We start from the raw sequence: 26,195 nt of genomic DNA on the forward strand, positions 1-26,195 counted from the left end.
GTTGTGATGTGGCAAAAGGACCTACAGTATATATTAATGAAGCCTCTAGACAACTAACCAACACTTCTGTCTACCTTCCTCTCCAACAGGATTCTACCACTGACTACCAAAAGGAAGTGGTATCCACCATTTCCCTTCTTATCAGCAACAAGGAGCTCCCCCAGGAAGCAAACTGGCTCATCGTTGAACATCCCCAGGTATCCCAATTTTACCTCCTCCACAAAATCCACAAACCTGACATCGCTCAACATGCAACTGTTCGACTACTCACATCTCTGCCTTTCTCGACAGACTTATGAGAACGCTGGTTGAAGGTCTTCCTTCATATATCAAGGACACCAACCATACCCTCCAACGTTTTAATGATTTCCAGTTTCAGGGCCCAGAATACTATATTTTTACTATGGACTTCACATCTCTTTACACTGTCATTCCCAACAATGACTGTCTTACAGCTCTCAAGCACACACTGGACAAACGCACAGTGCTTGATCCACCCATTCACACCCTTGTACACCTTGCAGAATTGGTACTCACACTTAATGTTTTCTCTTTCAATAACCTTTTTTACCAGCAAGCTAGTGGAGTTACCATGGGCACCAGAATGGGACCCAGCTATACCAATATTTTTGCCGGCTGGGTAGAAGAATGCTTCTTCGCTTCCTACACTGACTTTGTCCCTGACCTCAACAAGCGATACATTGATGACTGCGTCGGTTCCGCCACATGCTCTAATGACCAGCTGGAGCACTTTCTGCATCACTTCACCAAATTCCACCCATCTCTCAGATATACAATTAACATATCCTCCGCTACTCTTCCATTTCTAGACATACACCCTGTAAACCTATCCATTAACCATCCCCGACTCTCTACTTCAGTCCATTACAAACCCACAGATTCACACAGCTACTGTATCTCCTGTACACCTCATTTCACCCCAAACACACTAAAAACTCTCTCCCTTTTTCACAGTTCCTTGGCTACGACGACTCTGCAGTGATGACATTGATTTCCAGAACCAAGCACTCAAAATGCACTCTTTTTTCATCAATAGAGGATACCTCACCCGTGTTATTGACAGGGCCTTCATCCAAACCAAAAACAGCCCTCAAACCATCAACTCAATCAGGAACTCCCAGCCTAACAACCGCATTCCTTTGGTGCTTCCCTACCACCCTAACACGCTATCTATTCCCAGGAACCTTAACAACAACTTTCCTATCCTACAGGATGACCCCTTCACTGTGGCCCTCTTTTCTGACTGCCCTATCATCTCATATCGCCGACCACCTAATCTGCGTAACCTTCTTGTTCACTGCTCCCTTGACTGCCCTCAGCAATCATCCACACCAGGTGCTTTCCCCTACAACAGAGCTCGATGTATGACCTGCAAGTACATATCTAACACCACACTCATTCAAGACCCCTTGGGACAATTCTGGATTACTCAGATTACATTTTGTACCTCCAGCAACCTTATTTACTGTATCTCTTGCAGTATATGCCCAGCCATCTACATTGGGGAAACAGGAAGGAGACTTGGAGACCACTTCAGAGAACATGTTAGGGCTGTAAAGATGAAAGATTTCGCAAAGCCCATAGATTCTCATTGCACCTCTGACAGCCACAATCACACTGATCTCTTCGTCTGCATTCTCAAAGTAGGGTTTCTTAACTCCTATAGCAGAAAGAGATCAGAAACTAAAATTATCCTGAAACTTTGTTCACACCTTCCCCCTTCTCTCAACTACTTGTTTTCGTCTAATTCTCTCTATTCATTTGTAGGTTTCGTTTCACACCTCTCCTCACCTCTCTTGACCTCAAGGGCTGTGGCCACTGGCGGTGCTGAGGGATCGTCCCAGCCCCTGGTGGCTGCTGCTCGCCCCCAAAAGGCGCTTTAGGGGGTCACTCTGCTGCTGGGGGAACTGGCAGTTCTCTGAGTCCGACATCATCGGCCGTTCACTGTCCGTCCTCCCGCTTCTGACACCAACGTAATGAATTTGGGTTCGTTGAGGACTAACACAGACTCAGACTTGTGGAGTTAAAAACTGCGCTTTATTTCTTCTCCGTCACCACCCCCCAGCAGCACTCCCGCACCCAGACGAGAGAGAGACACAAGACAAGCCCGCCAAGAGCGTGGGCCCGAGAGAGAGAGAGAGAGAGACAGAGAGAGAGAGAGACACCAGGGGGTGTGGAACCAGGGAACTATTTACATGGAAAACGGGTGATCTCCCCAGACTGTACGCCCGTTTCACTGTTACCTGGATACTTCTTGGGGGATATCCTCTATATCCTCTTGGGGGGAATATCCTCTTGGGGGATATTCTAACAACAAGTGATTATAAGACAAGCTGTCAAAGTGCAATGAAATACAATATGCTGGACAGTATGCTTCTCAAAGTGCTTTACGGGATAACAACAATAACAACAACAATTTTACAAGTCCTGGGAGGAAGAATATCATCAATATTAATAATAATAATAAACTTTATTTTATATAGCGCCTTTAAAGGTGGCTTTTTTAAAAAAAACTTTTTTAAATGCATTTGCATTTGCACACAGAGCAGTGTTTACTTGAACATGGAGATGCCATACTGAATAATTCCTGCACACAACCATTGCAGTGGAATTTGCATCGTTTGGCAGGGCTATGATTCATACAAGTGGTGGTGGATTTGGAGACAAAATGTATTTACATTACACAGAGACTCAGTAGCAATAGCAATTAGCAATATCAAAATAGCAATATTATGGACACACAATTGACTTTTTAAAAAAAAAACTTTTTTTTGACAGCTGGTTTTTGTTGACGGCTTGACACAAGTTTATCAGTGAAAAGACCACGGGCATTCTTCCTCCCCCTACATTCTCAGAGTGGAATAGAAGTTATTATTAGCACAATTTATTACAGTGCTAAATTTAATATTATTGATTACTAATAGTTTATGCTAACACCTAGCTTTCTTAACGCGAGAAGTACTACCGTAAGTACTGTACAGTAAGTACTTACTGTACTTACTGTACTGTACTTAAGAACTACTAGTGTAAGCAAAAAAAAGGGGTTTTGGAGCAGGGGGAGATGTCTTTTGCTGGAAGACTTGCCGCCTTCTACTTTGAAAATACCTGTGAAACCGGTTTAATTCGTCACAGCCAGCACTCCCGCAGAGAGTGATGAAAACCGCGCAGCGCCAGCCGAATGCACATTAATATGTTGGGCTTTTGGGTCCGGGTGGATTTGCGCCCTACAGTTCAAACTGCGGTACCGCTGTGTACTGTACATACAGTACAGTACGAACATGTATTTTGAAATATAAAAAATGTCAATATACTGTAGGAGAAATTGAGTATTGGTGTGTATTTTTTCTTTAAAATACCAATAACAGCAACATACAGTTTACATAATATGTTTATGTTCCTAAATTAATATCGTTTATGACCTTTATGACCTTGGTTATGCTCCTCTGCATTTTATGCTTAACTACTAAAATTTCTCTTTAGTGGTAAAATTCCATATAAATATTAAATACTAAGCGGATTAAAATGTGCACAGTAAAGAGATTAAATGATAAAATCTTTTCACTAACGACCAATACACCACATTATCTTCCGTGTCGCATTAACATTGGAATCTTTTTTTTACAAGTATCAAAAGAAGCGATACACAACCTGTCTCCTCTATAACTCTTCAGTTTACAGAGAAATTCCGCCAGAGCCTCACAACATTGTCCAATAATACTCTTCTTGTGTCTAATTTTTAGTTAAGCAGGATTTGAGCTACAGACCATAACAGACCAATAAACAGAATCCACCTGAGATTCGGGTGTTAACAAAACATGTTTACAAAGAAAGTGAAATACAGTAATACTACCAGCTATATAGATACATATATTTAGATATTTAGATCCTTAAATTAATATCATTATTAATTTCTTTAGATACGTGATTACATATTCTCGATTATAAAACAGATAATTCGGGTCCTGGGATCTGACTAGCTGACACCCTTCTGAAGCAGTACCATAATCTCTGGTATACGAACGCCCCAGAAATTTGACTTTTTACTGTGTGATAAATTTTAAAGACTAATTCTTAGCGTTAGCGTAGATAAGAAAGCGTAGATAGAAAAGCTTGGATTCTAATGTATCTGATACAAGTAACTTTTAATACAGTCTTTGCTGTGCTCTTGAGGATCCTTGTGATGTTTAGAGCTCTGGTTGAATGATAAGTGTCGCAGTTTAAATAATTTTCGTTGTTAGAAATTATGAAACGCTCTGTTAAAAAGCAAGGGAGTTTTTATGTCTGTTATACTAAAAGAAAATGCCCAATGAACTAGGGATTGGACAGTTTTTCAGTGCTTGTACAATCGATGGAAATGTTCAAATAAATGTGATAAAGAAATAAACAAAAAAAGTAATTTATTCCTTTATCCTATTGTCCCGTCCTTGTTAGTTAGATCAACGAAATGCTGTGGTGTTACTTTTTGTCTATGAAAAAATAAAGTACTTTAATTTAAAATGACGGTTACAAATAATGTGGAAAAGTGTAATGCTTGTCCAAGGTCATTCATTATTAATACTATTAGTAATATCTTCGGTAAAGGCTTTGATGCATAAAATATTTCTGCATAATTAAAATATTTATGATAAAGGTAGGTTGTGCACTTTTGCCCAACTGAGCAATAACGCTTTCATAAAATATACTAACTTCTTAATGACTGATGATTAACATGCTGTAATACAGTTTAAATTTAAAAGTTCAAATGCTGTACATGAGAGGTTAAGCTTTATTGGCTCCTCCTGGTGGTTTTACAAGGTGATTCCAGATACTTTCCGATATGACGTCATATGACGCGTGATACTGCGTTATCCTGCGTTAGGATGCGACACGCCCACTGCATGGTACCGTGGTGTACCTCATGCGTTTTGAATGGCTGCATCTGTACCATTCTATATTATCTTTGCTTACTGCCCTGTCTTTCTCACACTCGAAGAAGGCTCCACAGCTGAAACGTTGTTTTCGTTCTTCTCTTTTCAGCATGGAATAAACCTATTACTTATTCCTTTACAGCCTACGCATGCTGACGCAGCTACCCACCAGAATGACTCTTGTGTTGTTTGCTCATGTGCATGTACAATTGCAGAACTGATAATTGAACTCCTAAAGTAAAATGTGGTTGTTTAATAAATATTTATATATATTTAGTAAAATATTTATTAGTAAGTAATGCCTAATCTGTGTACATTAAATGTACAATTCATCACAATAACTAGCACATGATGTTTTATCAAAATAATTTCAGGATGTCAAGTAGTACTTTTATGCATACATACGGTATATTTCTTTTATGTTCTATGGTTTTATTTTTAAATCATCCACCCATTCAGTTTGTAATGGCTTTATCAAATACAGGGTGGAGAGGAAGCCAGAGCCTATCTCAGCAAGCAATGGACACAAGGCAGGATACTCCCTGGACAGGTAGCCTGTCCATCACAGACTAGACATACTGTAGATACAAACATGTACACACTCACACCAGGGCCAATATTCCCAGGGCCAATTAATCTACCAGTATGTCTTTGTACTGTGAGAGGAAACCAGAGCACCCAGAGGAAACTGAGTCATGGGTAAAACATATTGTACAAACACCACACACATAGCATTTCAGGAGTTGAACCCAGAAATTCAAGCCACTGTACCACTGTGCTGCATGGGATTTTTAATCAATTTCTGTCCAGAATATGTGGATATATAGATTACTAGAAAATACCTAAGGCCATTCTGTGCTGTTGTATTTGGGTAAATCAGGGTGCAAGACAGCCTTAAAGAGATGACAGCTCATAGGAATGCCTGATAAATGGCAATTGGGAGGCTGATTTGAAAAATGTTCCAGCAATCTCTGGCTTGTTCAAAATCTAATCAGTCCTTTATGAAATCTTCTGCCATCCTGACAGTTGCAACCTTGGAAATGGTAATAAAACGAGAAGACTAAATAAATGTGTGTTATCCATCTCTTCACATCACAAATTCTATCCTTTAACCCACAATGTGTGCTACCTATTGTTACTTCAGCTCACATTGTGTACTGCATGTTGTTCCTTTCTTTAACCCACAACGTACAGTATACTGCATATTGTCCCTTTGTATTTTTGTGACTTTCTGTTCCTTTTCAGAATTACACCATGCAATAAGAAAGCATATCTGAAGTAAAATAAAAATATTTATTGTAGATTTGCACAAGAGAGGAAAAATATTTTTTTATTCTTTTTTTATGGATTAAATCAAGTCTTAGTTTCTTATACCCCATTTCTTGCAAGCAATAAAAATACCTGTTTATTTCCACAACCACAACAATGTTTGATCTGTGACTCCTGCTGGGAATTTCGTTCCGACCTTGTGTCCATGGTTTTACAAAGGTACTGTTTAAATCCCCTTTAAACTTAACTGTTTCCATGGTAATTTCTTATTTCCTGTTTTAGGTGCACTTAAATTATCCAATTTTATTTTCATGAGAAAAAGGTACATACGAAGTTTTTCTATCTTGTTTTTTTTCATTGCTGTTATAGTGTAATGTAACTGTTCATAAAAATATTACTTGTCTAAAAATGACATTTTATTGCTTATTTTGGATTTGGATCAACAGTTAATTTTTTACTTTCCTGCATTTACTTTAAATGCAAAACTCTCCCCCAACCTCCTTTTGGCAAATCCGATCACACCTCCATCCTGCTACTCCCTGCCTATAGGTAGAAACTCAAACAGGAGAAGCCTGTGACAAGGACCATTCAGTGTTGGTGGGAGGAACATACCCCTACAATCGCCTCTCTCAAACTCACTGGGATCTCTTCTTCTAAACATAGCATTATGGCTAATGAGATGCCCAGCATTTTTGTACATGACCCTAAGCATTATGGGATGTTAAGTTCTTAATTAACTTAGGAATGAAACCTGTGTGGAAGCACCTGCTTTCAATATACTCCGCATCCCTCGTTTACTTAACTATTTTCTTTATTTAGGCAATTACTGTACCTGTTTTAACCCACAAAGCTTCTGTAAGATTTTCTGGCAAGTTGAACGCAATGGGGGAGATGGCATAGAGGACACAGAGTTTGAGGGAAGGGCTCTTCCTTCATGGCAGCTGTCATCCCAGAGTAGTTCCATTTTGTCAAGAAAATGACTCTAGCCCAAGAAATGGAGGTTTCACATTACCAAAATGGCATTACAGAGGCTACTTTAGCTAAGGACTTATTGCTCATCCATGTCCAGGCAAACCTTAGTTTTCATGGTTGAATCTTTGATTAAAATTTAGTGCCCAACTAAAGGACCTTACAGAGATAGTTGTATTTAGTCAACCAGTATAACTGAACACAGACAGAGGACACTCAACTAATCAAGATTATTTTGTGCACCTACTGTAACATACAGTAATTTAGCTTTCCCACAACAAAGGGTTTGAATCCTTACACAACTGCTTTTCCATTTTTCTTTCCTTTTATCTTTTACTTCTTTTAATGTTTGTTTTTGTTGCTTTGAAGTAGTAGGAATAGGTTTTGCATGTAACAAATATTAACTGTTGTTAAAAGTCTCATGATTTCAAAATATAAAGCGACAAAATGTTCAAACTCTGCAAAGGTCTGTATACTTTAGTAAGGCTCTGTATCTTTTTCTCAACAACTCTCCTCTGTGTCTAACAATATTAATGTTCTTTCTGTTTTAATGCACAGACACAGATCAATATTTAAACATTTATGGGTCTTTAATGTAAAGTACTGTACACTGCTTAGTCATAGTTTTTCCCTCTTGGCATACTTTTACTTCCAGCTCAAGGTAATACAAATTGGAATCCTATAGTATCTCACCATAATCTGCATTTTAAGAAGTATTTGCAACCACTTGTTGCTAAGTCCACAGAGAGTCTCAGGAAATTACAGTATTCTATGCCTTTTTCATCAATTTTAAGAAAAAAGCTAACATATCTGCTTTGTTATATTATTTAGAATGCATTTTCTACCCTGTTTGACTGCCCTGAAATCAAAACATCCAGTGCCTGTTATGAATGTAAAATTGGTAATACAGATGTATCTGAAGATAAATGTGGATATCTGTATATAAAAACTCCACTGTGGGAGGTGGACAGGAAATTCATCTGTGGTAGGTTGGTGCATGAGGAGACTATAGTAGCAGTCAACGTTCCACTAGGTGCTGCCAGTGGGCTTCTGATAGTTGTAAATAAACTCTTTCGGTGATAATTAGTTAATGATTAGGTTATTGGTGAAGAGTAAGTGTACCCATTCTCATTTGGATTAAACTAGTGGTGTGTTTGTTATAAAAGGGGCTTGCACAGAGTTAGTTGGGGTTTTATTTGTTAAAGAGCAGTCAAGGCATATTGATACAAACTATTAAGTGGGATGTGAGTGAAAATTGGAATGTTAAGAAAGCCTGAATCTCTCCATGCCCCTAATTCTGTCTGTAATCATGAGTTTTTATGTCTGCAGACCCCTGGATCTACTGTACCTTAGTTACGGGTGGGGTCTGTCACACCATCCTTTCATTTGTTACCACACATTTTATATGACAGCTTTAATTAGAGAACGATCATGTGAAAACTTTCTTTTTACATTTTGATTTAAGATACGGATTTCTGTTCTGTTTCTGCTTTGATTTTAAACACACAATCATGGTTTCTTCGTTATAGACACAAAAAACACATTCCTATCTCAGCAATAACATTGTATACAGTACAGCTGGCTGCTTGAGCTTCCCAAGATACAGTGTAGCTTTATAATACACATAAGTTTCAATATTCTTCCTCTGTTTCAGAAAGATTAGGCTTATAGCAATACATTTGTTTCTTTGCCCAATTCTGTGGAACTAATCTGTGGTGTACAAAGGTGCCTCATTTAATTTTTTACAGCCAGAAGAGGCATTGTTTCCTTGCCTTTTCCTGTACTATTACAGAATTTTATACTGCTATTACATGAGTGTGAAGTATTGCCGCTCATTGTAACATCATTGTTTCTAATGAGCTAGGAGGAGTTTATTGGATTTTCTTTTGTGCAGTGCTAATGGGTTTGAGATAACATTGCCTATATAATGCCTAAAGCAACTTAACTAATTTCAGAAGATTAATTCACCCTGGTTACATTGCAAAAATAGCACTGATCAATGCCGTCATCAAGCCACCACTGTCTTAATGAACATCTTTGGGCTCATAATCTTTAATGCAAAGCTGAAGAACATTATCAAGGGTTGATGGCTTCTGGAAAATGTTTTGGGAAAAAGTATCTTTTAAATGAAAAGAAAAAAGAAGCTAGATACTGACCTCAGATTTTATGTAGGACTGTGTCTGCATCCAATGAGTATGGGAAACAACCTTCATGTTCTTAAAATGCACTCCTATGGGAGAAGAAGTGAGTATGAGAGGAAAATAGAGGAACAATTTCAGCAACACCAACATAAAAAATGCTTGAAGTAACAATGAGTTTCACTGGAAGTCCTGGTTAGAGTGATCAGCTACATATTGTAGGTGGAGAACTAGTGTAGGTGTCAGGAGTCCCAGAAGTTCCTAGGTCAGTGAATGTTGATGGACGAACAAGTGATCTACTGTGGCAAAGGTTTTGGACAGATTACAAAGCATAGGGTTAAGACAGAAGAGCAGGATGCAGCATGAACTGAACAAAGAGAATCGATGTACTGATTCTAAGCGAGAACAGCAGGGTCTGTACCAAATGAAAGTCAGACATAGAGCACAACCAGAGATATACAGTATAATTCAGGCCAGGTCAAAAACAGTAAAAATCACCCAAGAGTACAGAGGTGTAGGTCAAGGACAGTAGAAGGATGAGCGAGGTTAAGGTCCTAAAAGCAAACTGTAGCTTTGCTCTGGGGCAGAAATAGGTGTGAAAAAGAAAGAGGAGGAAGAGCCAATGTGTGAAATAGAAAAAAGCTGACTGAGGATGAAGGGTTGAGAGTGAAGGAAAACAAGAAGAGTTACAGAGGTTGAGAATGTTGGGAAGGTAGGAGGAAAGAGAAGTCAAATTTGTTTTATGAGATTAAAGGCAAGGAGGGTTAACAAAGATTATTAGCAGAAGAAAATAAAATAAAAATAGTAATATTTCACAATGAGCTGCTAATGTGAGTGCTAAGGAAAAGAACAAAAGAAAACAGCAATAAAGATACAAGACAGAGGGCAATTTCAATAAATCTTCATCCTTTCTTTTCAGATGAGTTCAGCTTGATCTTGATTCTGGCAGAGAGGTGCTAGAGGAGAACACGAGACAAGAAAGAGTGGGAGGGTGGAAAGTGAGTGGACAGGGGAAATCAAGGGATGAACAGAATGAAGGTTAGTCTTCATTATGTTTACAGAATAGTGGGCATTATGAATCTCTGCAGAACATGAGTGTTTTTAGAATATTTATGTTACGCATTCCACTCGTGTCTCTGTCCCGTCTTGCATTCCCACGCGCGCAGTGTTTAACAAACGCTCACGCCGCAAGTAATACACCTATCACCACTTACTCCCGTCACTATTTTAGTTCTCCTCTTTTCTCACTTCCCCGCTCACTATTGCGGATACTCCTAGAGCTCCCAAGTGCGCATTATCCTCTTCTAAGCCTAAGCCTAAGCCTAAGCCTAAACCTCGGTATTTGATCTTCTAGCCTGCTCCTCGTTTTCGACTTTGCCTTTCGTTTTGGATTGTTGATCTCTCGTCGTCTCTCCCGTGTTCAGACCTACTCGCTTGCTTCCTGGTTTTGTTTTTCGCTTAGTGATTTGGATTGTTGCTCTCTCTTTGTCTCTCCCATGTTCAGACCTAATCGCTTGCTCCCTGGTTTCGTTTTTGCTTAATGATTCGGGTTGGTGATTTTCTTTCTCTCTCCTGAGTCCTGCACAGGATCCATACACCCTTCCTGCCCAACCTGGCAATTTAGGTCTCTGGGCAAATTACTGACAAAATAGATTAATTGTTCTATTTCATTGCTTGTCATTTCTTTGTCGAAGTTTGTTACATTGCTTTCACTCAAAGAAACTCATACACATGAGACTGTTTAATAGTCAGTATGACTAAATATATCTTACATACGTAACTACACAGGAATAAAACAATCCAAGCCTTAAGTCATTCTGCAAAACTATTAATACTTCTGTGTTACATTGAGACAGGATTACAGATTTCAATATAATAATATAAAGATGAGTTATTTGCAACATCTATTTGACTGGTTGCATTAGGCAAAATATTATTTAAAAATAGATTAAGAATGAAGATGAGCTACATTTGACTTGGCTTAACATAACTTAAGCATGTAGAAAATGTAATTTAAACTGTACTAAGGGACATGGAAAAGAACTCTGAACTCTGGTAATAAAAAGGCTATAATTTGCATTCATTTAATACAGAACACTTAAAAAATAGCTCCATGCTCATTCTGGGAGAGCTAAAATGTAATCAGTTTCTTGACTTCAGAGAGCTCAAATTATTTCTGACATCTTGCTAAAGTAATGAGCAGAGTGTCTGTTGCTACAGAGTTATTGGGCCATTTTTGTAATACATAATGTAGTCAGAGCATATGACTGAACCTTTAAATATTCTTTATTACGGGAATATAGTGCTAAACGCTAATTTTAATTAGAAATGAACTCCGCATCGAAAACAGAACAGTGTGCCAAGGGATTTCAAAATTAAATTAAATAATTACAGGTGTCTCACAAATGAGCAAAATGTTTATGAGATCTTCAGAGACTGAATTTCCAGGGATTTCAAAGTCAGCTTTTGTTGTTTTGTTACCGTTTGAGCTCTCATTTACATTAAAAGAAAAATTAATTTGTTTAATTGGATTTCGAATTAACTTCTTCAATAACTTGAATATGCTTTATATTTGAAGCCCAGTAAGGGAAATATTATATTAGCATAAATAACAGGCTGTCCTTCACTCATTCAAAGAACAGCTCCTGGATTAACAGTGTACTGTAAATGCAGAAATAAAACTTTTCAGCAAAACACTGCTTGCTAAGTCCATTTGAAATAAAAGTTATTTTATTTAGGCATCAATGGTTTCATCACAGCCACTTAAGTCAACTCATCTATAGGTGCTTTTAATTAGCATTTTATTTAATCAACACTAAAAAGCAAACGTATTGTATGGAGGTTACTAGCTGTTTTTTGTATTGAGTATAGAAGCCACTTTCATGTTTCCCCGCATCCTCCAAACAGTGAGAGCTTTTTGATTTTGCCCTCCTTTACATGTGTTTTAACCTGTCAGATTCTACTTCAAATGTCTACTGAAAACAATGCCAACTCCAAGATGTGGTTAATCTTCTTTCATTTGGTTTTCATCTACAGTATGTTGCTTTCAGTAGCATTTCTGATAATGGACAAAACAAACGTTTGACAATTGTAATTATATATGCCTCATAAATAAATGAGGCCGGTCATTTCTTTTCCTAAAACTTCACACTTCACACAAAACTAAACACTTCCACTTACTGTAACTCTACTCATTTGTACATGTATGCAGCCCCAATATTATCCGAACCTCTGTATGTTTGAGATATAAGTATACTGCTCCAAAACAAATGCATGGAATGACTAAATACTGTACCTTATTGTTAAGGCATTAGAGCTACAATGAAATAACTAACCCAAGAATGAATAAAGCAATCCTTGACCAATGTGTACCTCTTTCATCTACAGTGACAAGAAAAATGTTTAACCCCAAAGATTAATATGGGAATATAGTTTTCCCATGTAAGTTTTCTTGAATTAAAAGTTAAAATACCCAATAGGGTATTTTTAAATATCTAATAGGATTTACAGTATAGCAACCGATTCCATATGACTAGAAACTAAATAATGTATGAATTAAACAATGAGTAACTTGAGTAAAAGTGAATTATAAAGATGAATGCCTAGTTTCATTAGTTCAATTAAGGGGATAATTAGATTCAGGTGTTTAAATAGATTTAAATTTGACTTAGAAATAGATTTCAGGAGCTGGATTTAGGAGGCCTCACCTTTTATATAGATCAGACATGGTATGAGTTTGATCTTTACCATACAGGTGTACCGTATGAAAAATGTTATACGTTGATCTATTTCCATGATCTATTGATCTGATTGAAAATATGATCTATTTCCATTAATTGTTTTCCATGATCTAAGGAAATCTCTGAGGACCTCAGAAAAAGAGTTTTTGATGTTCATCAGTCTGGAAAGGGACAGAGAACTATTGCTAAATATTTGGGTCTCCACAAGTTCACCGTCAGTCTACAAATGGAGACAGTTTAAGACACTTTTACTCAAAAGCCAATTCTCTTACCATTGCATTTTATGATGGCCTAATCAATGTCCACACTTAACTCTCATCAAAATGTTGTGGTAGGATCTGATGTGAGCTTTCCATGCAAGGCAGCCCTCAAATGTTGCAGTGCTAAATTAGTTCTGTAAGGAGGAAGTCCTCAAAACCAATTTAAGCAACTAATCAATGGCTACAGGAAATGTTAAGTTGTAGTCCTTGTTGAAGGGGGTGCTACCGGTTAAAGTGAATCTAAAGTTTCTCATACTTTGTCACATGTGGATATTGAATGTTGCACCATTTGAGGATAAATAGATGTTGAGAGGCTATCATGTTTTGTGTCATTTGTTTAATCAGGTTGACTTTATTAGTAAAACTTAGATTACTATCTAGTAACCTTTTAGGTTCCAAATATATGAAATCTTTGGGGCTTAACAAACTTTTTACCCAGCACTGTAAGCCTTCAAGTCCCCATGAAAGCAATGTAATTTTCCACAACCAACATTAGCATAAATGACTGCAAGGCTTCTGTGTTGTTTTGGTATAGAGCTCCTGTAGCATGTCATTCAAAATAGTGGCCAGCTCCCTGCACAGTGCCTATAACAGCAAGTTTCTGTGGGCTCACAAATTTGGCATAAAAAAGGGGGACATGGAAGCACTGAAATCTGTTGTTTCCTGATCTGTCAGACATCCTGCACAGTGCTGTGCAGAAGATTATCCTGTTACAGTACAAGACCTGGGCCATGACCTGCAAGAAGGGAATAATGACTGGATAGAGAATGTTATCTCTTTGTCCTATTGGTGTGAGGCCAACAATAATCATTAGCTGAGTATTTGATTTAATAACTTTCCTCCCCAGATCACCACATATCCTCCAACAAATCAGCCCTCATAAGAGCATGTGCAAGTCTAAGAAGTGCAGTAATGATTGAGTTCTGAAGTGGCCTGTTCCAGTTTGTAGGGACGTTGAAACATGAAGCTTGCCCAGTTTTTGATTCTGCTCAAAATTGGAGTGAGTCAGAGACTTATATGTTAGAAATGTATGTCTCCCTGATATATCTTAAAACTGAGCAGTTTCTACTACAATGATTAAAGAGAGCCCACACTTTGCACATGCAATTAAAATAGTTCATGTTTAAACATTTCTCTTTATCATCAGTTCTCACGAGAAAAATGTTTAGGTTCAGAACACTGTATAAATCATAAAACGTAATTAGGATTATGCAAATTATGTATACATTTGTCATATTACTGATACAATATTTTATGCAGTTATAGATTTTTCCACAGTAGAAAAGTTAGACACACAGAAAAATCTTAACAATAGAATGTGATTACTGAACACATTTTCATAGTGAGATGCAATATAATGGAACCATTAGAAGGAGTGAATAAAATTAACAGCACAGAAATAGTGTTTTCCTTAAATATTTTAGCAATACTTTATGTTGATTTTTTACTAATCAATTCACTTTGGGCCTTGTAATTACAGTACAATGAAGCACAACTGAGATTTTAATGAAGTATATTAATCTGTGGAAATAAATGACTTTATGAGAAAAATCTCATGGAATTACACAAGTATAATTTTACCATTTATTAAGAAGAAAATCAGTGTGACATAAAGTAAACTACTTGACAGGAAGATGATTCAGCAGTAATGTGCCTGGGCAGCCAGCATTATCACTCTATTCATTTTTCACTGTTACATATTGAAGAAAAAACTTTTGAGTCACTGCAGTGAACTCAGGAGTTGAAGCCTTTACAAAACTAAAAGTATCATAAAAGTAAATGGTTCCATTCTTCAAACAAATGTTTAAACTTCTGTTGTAGATTTAAGTACTGAACTTTCTTGATTTTATAAAAGCAAATATATGATTAACCAAAATTGGCTTATCAATAGTCAGTTTAAGCTTCTCTTTCTAATTAAAATTCACCTCAGTTTCAGCTTTGGGATGCTACTTAGAATAATTATTGTAAAACTGCAACAGTATGTTGTAACCACACTCTTATAGGCACAATTATTTGGAGGGCCAATAATGACTTGGGAGACCTACATGATGTAATCTGCGATTTCAATTTCTGGTCAGTGAACAAAACAGAACACACAGTTAATTTCCATGATAAATCAATGGTAGTGAGAGGCTAGTAGTGAGGGGTTTGAGCGCATGTTGAAGAAGAATCACAAACTCTGCGTATATATCTTGAAAATACACCTTCATGCACTTTATTCCTTTACTGCTGCCTACTGTATAGCTTATTGTAGATACCCAAGGCACAGAGCATACCACAGGAACTTCCGTTATTCAAATGTAAATCATCTACTGGAAATCAAATGCTACACATTACGCTTTTCACCAGGTATTGATTGGGTAGGCATACTGGAGATCATAATTCAGGAAATACCTACATTGTCCAGGCTGGTTTTGAAACATACCTCTTTGTCTTTGATATTCAGAGCCCTGCAGTGTTTAAAAGTTCAACTCTGAGATAGAGATTCAGAGAGATAGCATACAGTAGCATTACCAGAACCATAGCCACAAAAAGGAATTGAACTGCATGTTCTATTCGTTTTCCTAACATTTTGGCCAGTGTGTGAATATACTGTACAGTACTGTACATGTAACAGCAAAAGCCACCTGGTCAATTAAGATGATTTGTCACTATCAGCAACACTACATGTTTTGGTTGAAGTGCCTGAAAATACATTGCCTGTGTTGTTAGGATTACTTCTGTCATAGTTACACATTCATATTTACTGTACATTAGATGTGATGAACCTTGATCCAGCAGGTCTTATGCTCTAGGTCACCCGTAATCGATAATTTGTAAAGACATGGGTTTTGATCAAGGCTTCGGGCTAATCCCAGTCTGTGAGAGCTATGGGGCATTGGACGTTCTGTCTCAAAAGATCTCTAAACTGCTTCATTGAATAAACTACTTGCTGCCATATCAAGTAGGTCATATCAAGGGTCAAACTGAATTATTTCTATTGTTTATAAGCTGACAATTTAGCTATGAGCCACACAATCAATCTTCAAATATCCATGCTGTTAAGTAATGCTTTGTCCAATTAGTCATTCATTATTTACAATAATAAAATATGCACACACAAAAAACTGAACCAAAGTAGCTTTATACAGTAAGTTATCTTCAAAGAAGATACTTTGCAGATTTCTGAGTTCTGAAGTGGCCTGTTCCAGTCTGTAGGGACGTTGAAACATGAAGCTTGCCCAGTTTTTGATTCTGCTCAAAATTGGAGTGAGTCAGAGACTTATATGTTAGAAATGTATGTCTCCCTGATATATCTTAAAACTGAGCAGTTTCTACTTACACTACAATGATTAAAGAGAGCCCACACTTTGCACATGCAATTAAAATAATTCATGTTTAAACATTTCTCTTTATCTTCAAAGAGGTTATATGCATCTTTAACTAAGTTTTCTTTTAGTTAGCATTACACTCTCCAGGTTAAATTCACAATGTTCCTGATTGGATATTGTAAAAACCTCTAAATAAGAGATTGACACTCTGTCATCTTTAGATATAATCTTAAATGCAAAACAGAAAGTCATGCATTTTTTTATCTTCTGTGATAATAATAATAATAATGATGGTCAGCTGGATCAAGAACTCAGCATAGTCAAGACATTTAGCGATGACATCCAGATGGAGTCTGGACCGGACAAGTGTTCCAAAGTGAGCATCAAGAGAGGCAAACCTGTCGGAGGCCCGAATGCCAGACTAAATGATGCTGCCGTGATCCGGAATCTTTACCAGGATGAAGTCTACAAGTATCTTGGTGTAGACCAAACCAACAGTATTGTCACTATCGTAAACCCCTCCTCTTAAGGACGCTCCAGCCCTACCTTGTTTATACTCCGCACCTGCCTCTGTTTCCAGCCCCCCGTGTTATATAAACCAGATGTTCCTGACTATCGGGGCTCAGCTTTGCAACATGGACACCCGGAAGCCCGCCTACCCGCGAGTCCAGGAGCGGCTCGACGGCATAGGCTTCACAACAGCGTCCTGACCATCTGGGTCCGGGAACAGGTTGCGTCTGGTCCCGTTACCCCCTTTTTATTCCCCCAACCCTCCGCCAGATCCCACTCCGGTTTTTAACTCTGTTTGACTGTCAGGATGGAATACCCGGTTTTAGACTTTTGCTTCATTCATGGATTTGCCTTGGACTCCCTTGGACTCAGTACAGCTTTGGAATCATCAACTTGAGAAAGCAGGAAATCCAGAAGATGGATAGGAAGACCAGAAAATTGCTAACAAAGTATGGTCTCCTACACCCAAAAGCCGACGTAGACCGAACACCTGGGAGCAGTGGTGGGCATGAGCTCACTGAACTGGAAACCCCATACAAGAGCACAATTGTCGGGCTAAGTGAGTACATCAAGCAAGGATCTGACAAATACACCAGGCTCATAATAAGAAATTAAAAAAACGAAGAAGAAATACTCTCTGGTCAACATCAGCGAAGAAATCAAGAACCAATACATCAAGCCTGAAATCAGCTCCCATACAACAACATCTAGTCAGGAGTTCATCAAGAGTAGGATGAAGGCTTCACTCATTGAATAGAACATCAACAAACTCTTGTCAAAGCCGCTCCACAGTCAGTTTTACAAACAGACTTTTAACAATTATGTTTATAGAAAATTGACCTTTGGATGGCTACAAAGCTCTGGGCTAAAAGAGCTCAAGATCAGGCACTGAACACTCGCTATCATTGGAGAAATATCCTCAAGATGGATGTGGATGGCAAATGCAAGTTGTGTCACCAACACGAGGAGTATATCAGCCATATTGTTGCTTGATGCTCTATGCTAGTGCCAGAAGGATATACACATCGGCACAATAGAATAGAATAGCTAGCTACCTGCACTGATCAATGCTTCAGGAGCTTGGCCTACTAGTGCCTAATCACTGGTACGATAACCAGCCTGAAAAAGTTGTGTAGAAGGAGAACATCACCATCGTGTATGACATGACTGTTAACACCGATCGTACCATTGGAGCAAACTGACTGGACATCATCCTCCATGATCGGAGCAAAAAGTGATGTTTTCTCATCGATGTAGCTGTTCCAGATGACCTAAATGTCTGTCTTAAGGAGTTAGAACAATTAAGTAAATCAAGGACCTTGAGATTGAGATATAATGCATGTGGAATACAAAGGCATGTGTGATCCCAGTTGTAGTAAGAGCTCTTGGAACTACTTGACTCAGATTTAAAAAGTACCTTGCTGAGCTGTCGGGCAAAGTGAGTGTGGCTCAGGTGCAGAAGACAGCCTCTCCTCGGAACAGCCTACATACTCTGCAAAGTCCTGACCATCAGACAATGCAGGACCTAAGGAATCTGGTGGATCCCTGGTCAATAGCAACCAACAGAAGAGCTGAGAAGATAAAACTTATAATAATAATTATTTTAATTTCGTTTCTAGTTCAGCAAATCAGTGATAGTGTGTCCAAGTATAAAAAGTAAAGCATCACTCACTACACTAGACTATTAATGCTGGTTATGCAAATGATACACTTGGTACTTATGTATTAATAATGTAATAATATGTAATGATGTAATTATAGTAAGAATTTGATCGCACATAATTTTTCACTGTTACAGAGAATGATATGCAGCAGGCAGGATTTCAGGAGTCCACAATGTCAAATAACATTTAATTGAGTCAAATTGTATTATCTTAAGTGTAACAGGACATATGCATTTATTCACGTCAAGTAGCATTTATTCCTAAGAGACTTTTCCTGTCTCACTGTTTAATGTTACATGCAGAGGTGCAGAGCTTTTCTCTGAGAAGCATGTGTCTCTAGGTGACCGGAGCTGTAGAAGCTACTGAATGTGATCTGATGAAATACAGCTGTCTGAGGTCCTCTAAGTGCAGGCTAGATATTTACCTTGAGGACAGTAACTCAGGACTGAAAGGTACTGTAGTAAGATCATGTCTCCTGTTAAAATGCATGGTAGTTGTCAATAGACTTTTTACCAGCAGGGTAATGAGGACGACCTGGCTGAGCTACTGTATATCGTATTGGTCGTGAGTGTGTGTATATACCCACCTAACTCATGCTGAGACACGACAGTGAGAGTGTCTGAGTCAAAGCTGAATGACTGAGGAAACAGGTCTAGTAGGTTGTGTATGTGTCAGCAGCAGGCCTGAGATGCTGCTACTGTCTGTGTAGAAATAAGCCTGCAAAAGGAGTCTGTGTAACAGCTGCTTTAACAGCAGAAGGCTATGTGTTATAGGTGAGCAGGCTCTGTTCTGTGAGCAAGCAGGCTTGTTATTTGTAGCAGCTGCAGATGGAGCAGCAGGCTGACAGTTGTGTGCATGACATGAGTATTTTTAAAGATGATGCAGGCTGCAGCTTTACCCCCAGAAGGGGCCAATAATTGGGCGATTACAAAACAGAAAATCTGGTTATATATCTCGGAGGGGAGTTATATTTATGTTTGTGGAAGATCTCTTCTGGAAGGAGAATAATATAATTACAAAAGTTAAATAGAGGATTTTATATAGAAACAGCTATTCTGAGTGTTGAGGGTACAGAGCTCAATCAGGAACAGGGAACGATCTTGAAGTGGAAGAAGCAGTTAGAAAATGAATGGATGTTTGATGAAGAGACTGCAAGGATTGCAAGAGATTGGCAAGGCAGTGTCATCAAGTCTCACACTGTCCTACACACACTTCTTAATGGGACTACTAAGGGATTTTGGAATGGTTGCATTGTGCTTAATACTATTCTTGTCTCCTAGTTTAATTCTAGTCTGTAGCACCATCTGTTTAGTGTACACCCACTTCCAAAGTCTTGCTGCCTAGGTTTGATTAAAAACTCTAAATGGTCTCTTTCTCCAAAGTCTTAGTCATTACACCTAGTTTAGGAACTGCAAAAGTGATATTAAGAATCACTATGAGGTAACAACTATGAATGACATGAAATGCCACTGCCAACTCTATGGAAGAGACAGGGATAGGTTTCTACTGAGGCATGTTCTGCAGTTTAGGAATTCATTACATACAGGAAAGGGGTAAAGGCACGATCCTTGTCTTTACACAAGTTTACTTCTATGCTGAAAAGTAAGAAAGACAGTAAAATTGTGCAATATGTGATATGGAACTATTATCTCTGTTCACCTCAGATGAAAAAATGTACTGAGTTGTTTTTTCATGCTTTTCAGTAATAAAAAATATTACTGTATTTTTCTTTAACATGCATTTCATTACAATCTGGCATTTAACGTGACAGAGTGCTAATCCAATAGTGCAAAAAGCCAAGTTAGCATTGTTTTTCACCTACTTGCATTTTCCGAAACCTCCAAGATCCCCATTTTTCTGGTCTAACGATCATAACAGATCAATTTACTTTGCACCCCCCATTCTCCCCAAATCTAACCTTTCCCAGGCTTCCAAGGACAATACTCCATGAAAGTTTAATGTCTGTAAATCTCCCACTTCAGGAATTAAATTTCAGTGAATTAAATCCAGACTTCCTATCCTTGACTATACTTTAATACCAGGTAGATCCTGGAATCTTGAGCTGAGTAATAACTGTGTCTGGAACAGCAATTCAGAAGTGTCTAGGTATATTGATTGAAGATGTTTTTGTCTCAAGTTCTCAGAAGCATTCACCAGGACTGTAATTTATTTTCACACCAGGAGCATAAGATATTTTTTTCTTTATTTATTGGAAATGTTCACACCCATAAGTCAAAGTCTTTGATTTCCACCAGTTACGATCACAAATGTTTTATTTGCTTTTGAAAGGAGAAGTCATGTTAAGAAATCAGTCAATCTGTCTGTTCTATTCTTGAGCCATATACCTCTTCTCTGCAACCTTTACTGTATATAACCATATATTCATTCTTGTTAAGGTTTAGCTCACCTTGTGTTATGAGCAATAATAATTCCTTCTGTTTAAGTATGTCTACTTGCTAATACAAAATAAAGAGGCTCAGCGGAGCCGGTTGTATAAGCATTTAATTGAAATACAAGGATAACATTGTATAATGTGATTAAAATTGTATAATGCACTACTAATGCCTCACTTAGAATACTGTGCACAAGTTAAGTCATCATCATATAGAAAATAAATTGCTGCTATGAAATCAGTGGGAGAAAAGCACCCAAATACTTTACAGGGCTTAATCGAAAATTGAAACATGTTGCCGTATAACAAGGCTCCTCAAGATAACTGAGAGACCGTTTGCTGTTTTGTAAAGAAGAATGTTCAAATATTGTTCAAATATATAAGGTGTGCAAAGTTGGTAGAGACCTGTCCCAACAGTTTTAATTGTTATCAAAAGGTATTTTCACCAGATATTAACTCAGAGGGGTGGAGACTTACTTTATCTACTTACTGTACAATATTTCAGTTTTGTTTTTTAATATATAATTTTTTCTTAATAAATATGTTTTCCCCCTTAAAAACAAAGAAGTATGGGGTTTAGATAAGAACACAGGGAATAAGAAAAAGTTATAATTTAAAAGCATGAAACTCTGAGGTACTGACACAAAAAATGTACACAAATTCTCTAGTTACTGTATAAGTGTCCACTAACTAGAGCATTGTTTCCATGATGTTTCCATCCCATTAAAAAGTGAGCTGTCCCGATGGTTTTGAAGAGGGCTGTAATGCAATGATCTTGATCCCCTGGTAGTACACCACCTGTCTGTAGCAATGCCACATACAGTATAGAATGTAATATGGTTGGCCATTGGCAAACGTGAGCAAATAGTGAGGTGTGGAGTTTGACCCTATGTCATGTCATAGACGATAAGAAGCAGGAGTGATTTTGTGCAAAACCATTGATAAAATTGCGATGGACATTTACACTTTGCACTGAAACAACTCAAAGATGATAAATATTCAAAGATCCATTCAGAAGTTGGTCTTCTCTGTCCTTTGACATGTTACCATTGTGAGGATGGCAGGTCCAGGCAAGATGACAGCTCTGTCCTGAACTACATTCCCCAGAAAGCTGTGGGAAATATCCTGTCTCACTCAGTCACCTGACTATCTGCTAGAAGGTGATTGGTTGGTTGAGGCTTCTTGACACACAGCTGAGCTCGAAAAAGAGAATATTTTATCACATAGGAACAGGGAACGGCTCTATTTCATGCTGAAATCAAAAGAAAGGAAACACAACGTTTCGGCTGTGGACCCTTCTTCAGGTGTGAGAAAGACAGGGTGTCACGCCCTCTGCAGCCAGAGGGAGCTCCTTCTCTGTCCTGTCTCTTATTTCCGGTTCTTTGCTGTCCTTCCGGTGTATCTCTCTCTGGGGCTATATATTTCCGCGTCTTTCATTCTGCCGGCACTCAGCATTGACGTTCGGATGTCCTGAAACCCGCCCCACATCCGCTACCTGAGGGCATAGGTTTCTATACGGCATTCCCTGAACAGCTGAGCCTGGGCTAACCCCCATCTCGCCGCTACGCATTGGGTCTTTTTCGCTCTCCTGCCATTCCACGGTTCGTCCTTTCCGACATCCGTGACACAGGGTAGACGGCAAAGATTAAAATAGCACAGGAGAACAAAAGCTGGAAAAGTATTTGAACTAATTGAACTTACTTGAACTACTGTATTTTATTGCATAGCGTGATACCACAAATAAACAACATTTCCTATACTGGACCTTAAGACTGCATTTTTATCTGTTTTTCTGGAACCCTCTATAAGAAGATCTAGAAGAACAAGCATTAGAAATCTCAGTTCCTTGGGAAATCATAGCATGTAAAACACAACATACTCATATATAGTACTTATATATTGAACAAGTAATAGGTTTATTCCATGCTGAAAAAAAGAAGAAAGAGAACACAACGTTTCGGCCGTGGAGCCTTCTTCAGGTCAGGTCAGACCTTCTTCAGGTCTTGACCTGAAGAAGGCTCCACGGCCGAAACGTTGTGTTCTCTTTCTTCTTTTTTTCAGCATGGAATAAACCTATTACTCGTTCCTTTGCAGCCTACGCAAGCCGACGCAGCTACCCACCTGAATTACTTATATATTGATATATTTATCAGAGGTTCTGGAAAGATAAAGAATATATACAGTATGTGAAGTGTTCTCCAAAAAATAAAGAATTTAAATATAACAGCTTGTATAATAATATAAAAATTACATTGACTCATGGCAAATTTTACATTACTATTCAAATACAGTAGGTTGTCCTTTGATACAGTTGAATAATAACAAGAGGATGATTTCAGTGTCTTGAAGTATATGTTGGAGAATTATCTTTTAAAGCAGAACAATTGCAAGTCAAAGAAGGGGCATAGCTTTACAGAATAAAATTTCTCTTTCTTTTTAGCACTTATCAGTAAGTAATAAGACAGCCATACAAGTGAATGTGACCAGAGGAAAGTTAAAAAAGTGATAAAAGAACATAAGAGCTTTTGGTAAAGACAGAAACAAATATAAAATTTGAGAAGTTGTAGATACAATAAAATTAAATGAGAAAGTGTGAAGACCAAGAAATCAAATCCAGTAGAAAAAAAGTCAATTTTAAAATGAAGGGGAGTAAGCTCAAATTGAATGAATCTTTTGAAATAAAAGATGAAACATCTCTACCAGCCTTTCCTTTGGATAGAACTAAAAAAAATTCTCTCATAATTGAGAGATTTGTTCTAGGTTCCAAGCTGATAAAATAATCTCCTCACGTACTGTAGCTTCCGTTGGCAAAGTAGGAATCTGCTTCAAATATGATAATGTGATTTACATGGACATGGTTTTAAGGAAAGTGTAGATTAGTAATTCCTTGCACTTTGTGTTTTATCCCCCTAGCTATGATGAATTGAGATCAAGCATGCCTTTACAGTAGATTTTAAAATGTAAGGAGTGGCAGAAATTCACTTTTTGTCACAAATAGACAAAGACAGCAATGTGCGGTAAATTGATTTAATTTACAAAGCTCTTACATAAATACTCATGAGGTGTCATGTTCATATCCACATTCAGAATGATTTTTCTCTCTCTGTAAAATTACTGCACATACAGTATTACTGCAGCATTCATGTAGTGTAATACAGTACATGGTTGTTTTAATGCATTTTAAATTCCTTAAGTTACTTTTCTCATTGATTCAGTAACAGGTCCCGTCTTTAACAAGTACTGCAGTACTATTTATGTCTTGGTGCCCAGTCCTTAAAGGGGTAGGATCGTGGATAAATGACAGAATTAGCAGTTATTCTTAACTACAGTATGTTTATGTACTACCTTTCTGTGTGATGATGTTCACAGTAACTTTCCATATGCTTAAAGAGAGCATCCTGAGTAAAATAAAAACTATTTTAATTTTATATGTTGCATACTCTGAAAACATCTCCAAAATGCCACACTGCAAATCTTAAAATCAGATCTTAATAGTAATAGTCTACAGTAGTACAGACACCTAAGACTCAAGTGATTTCTGAAGAACAAGAAACAGATCATTTCTGTATAGTGATGCATTCTGAAACAGCATTCAGGAATTACATGTGCATTTTAGTAAACATTAAATTGAAAAAGTTACAGTGCCAAGAAAAAAACTCTTTGTGAATCCCCTGTATTAATTATGGGAATTACAAGTTCTTACCATAAAATTCATACCCTTGTTTAATTGAAAGCTTTCTTTTTAAAAAATAACCAAAAGTGTTTATATACTGATGGAAAAAAGAAACACAACATTTTCTGGAATGAGAATACTATACAGTAGTTATAGCTTATGTACTTTCACAAAATGTTGTCTATTTGTTTTAAGTCCTCTGACCAGCAATACAGCTTGTGCAGTGAGGCATTGCAACTTGCCAATCACACGAAAGCTTGTTAGGTGCACTTTTACCCAACGAGGTCCAGTTGGAACAATTCCTGATCAGGTCACCTTTAAAAAGGCCTTAATTCAAAGCTTAGACCGCTGCAACAAAAAGGCCACACGTAGTCAGTTTTCTGTGCATTCCATAATGCCTCAAATGTCACCAGAAGCAAGGGAGAGGGCCAGGCAGGCAGGTCATGTGCCAGCGTTGCCAGACACTAAGGAGTAAGCCACTCCACTGTGTCCCGACTGCAGAGAAGGTTTCAGCAGACCAGCAGGACAGATGACCATCCAAGATCTGGTCACCCTTGAGCGACCACACCAGAGCAGGATTGACCATCCATATTGCTGCTGAAACTGCCAGCAGACACAATGCCTGCAACAGTGACAGGACAGTGAGGCTCCATGCTGCTGGCCTTAGAGCAAGGCGACCTGTCAAAGGCCCTCTGCTCACACCTCCTAGACATCACACCTGACTGGCTTGGGCAAGACAGAGGTTGCGATGGACTCGTCAACAGTGGCATCAGGTCCTCTTCATGGATGAGTCACTCTTCAGCCTGTTGTATGAAGATGGGAGGGCCAGATGTGGAGGAGGAGGTGTTGCATTTCTTTTTTCCATCAGTATATATAAATATTTTTTATGGAATAGATGTACAGTATGTGCAATATTAAGTGAACCACTAGTTTACTTATTCCAATCAAAGTGGTAATTAGAATCAGTTGGTTATATAAATTCCTAACAAGTAAATGATCACTGACTTTGGACAGCCTTGTCCTATTTGGTCTTCACCAAATAGTGGAAACACTTCATGCTATTTTCAAATTAGATTTCAGAGGACTTCAAAAAAGAGCACCTGATGCTCATCAGTATGGTGAAACAATTCAAAAGTGGAACTTTCTGACCTGAATGATTGTGTGGTAAAAAAATCTAACATTTTGTTCCAAAAGAAGAAACTCATCCCAAAAGTCAAGCAGGTTGATCAGAGTATCATGGTTTGGAGTTCCTTTATTGTCTCGAGACCTGGATGGTATGTCATCAGTAATAGATCTCTTCTATCAGCAAATTCTCGGACAAATACCAGGTCATCCATTTCC

At 38.0% G+C, this 26,195-nt stretch overlaps 1 pseudogene; it reads left to right on the forward strand.

The window, feature by feature from the left end:
* The first annotated feature begins 403 nt into the window (after window positions 1-403).
* Window positions 404-17,144, forward strand: LOC148830781 (uncharacterized; annotated as a pseudogene).
* The last annotated feature ends 9,051 nt before the right edge of the window (window positions 17,145-26,195 follow it).

Source organism: Atractosteus spatula, chromosome 7, assembly GCF_055471065.1.
Source record: "Atractosteus spatula isolate fAtrSpa1 chromosome 7, fAtrSpa1.hap1, whole genome shotgun sequence".
NCBI classification, from domain to species: domain Eukaryota; kingdom Metazoa; phylum Chordata; class Actinopteri; order Semionotiformes; family Lepisosteidae; genus Atractosteus; species Atractosteus spatula.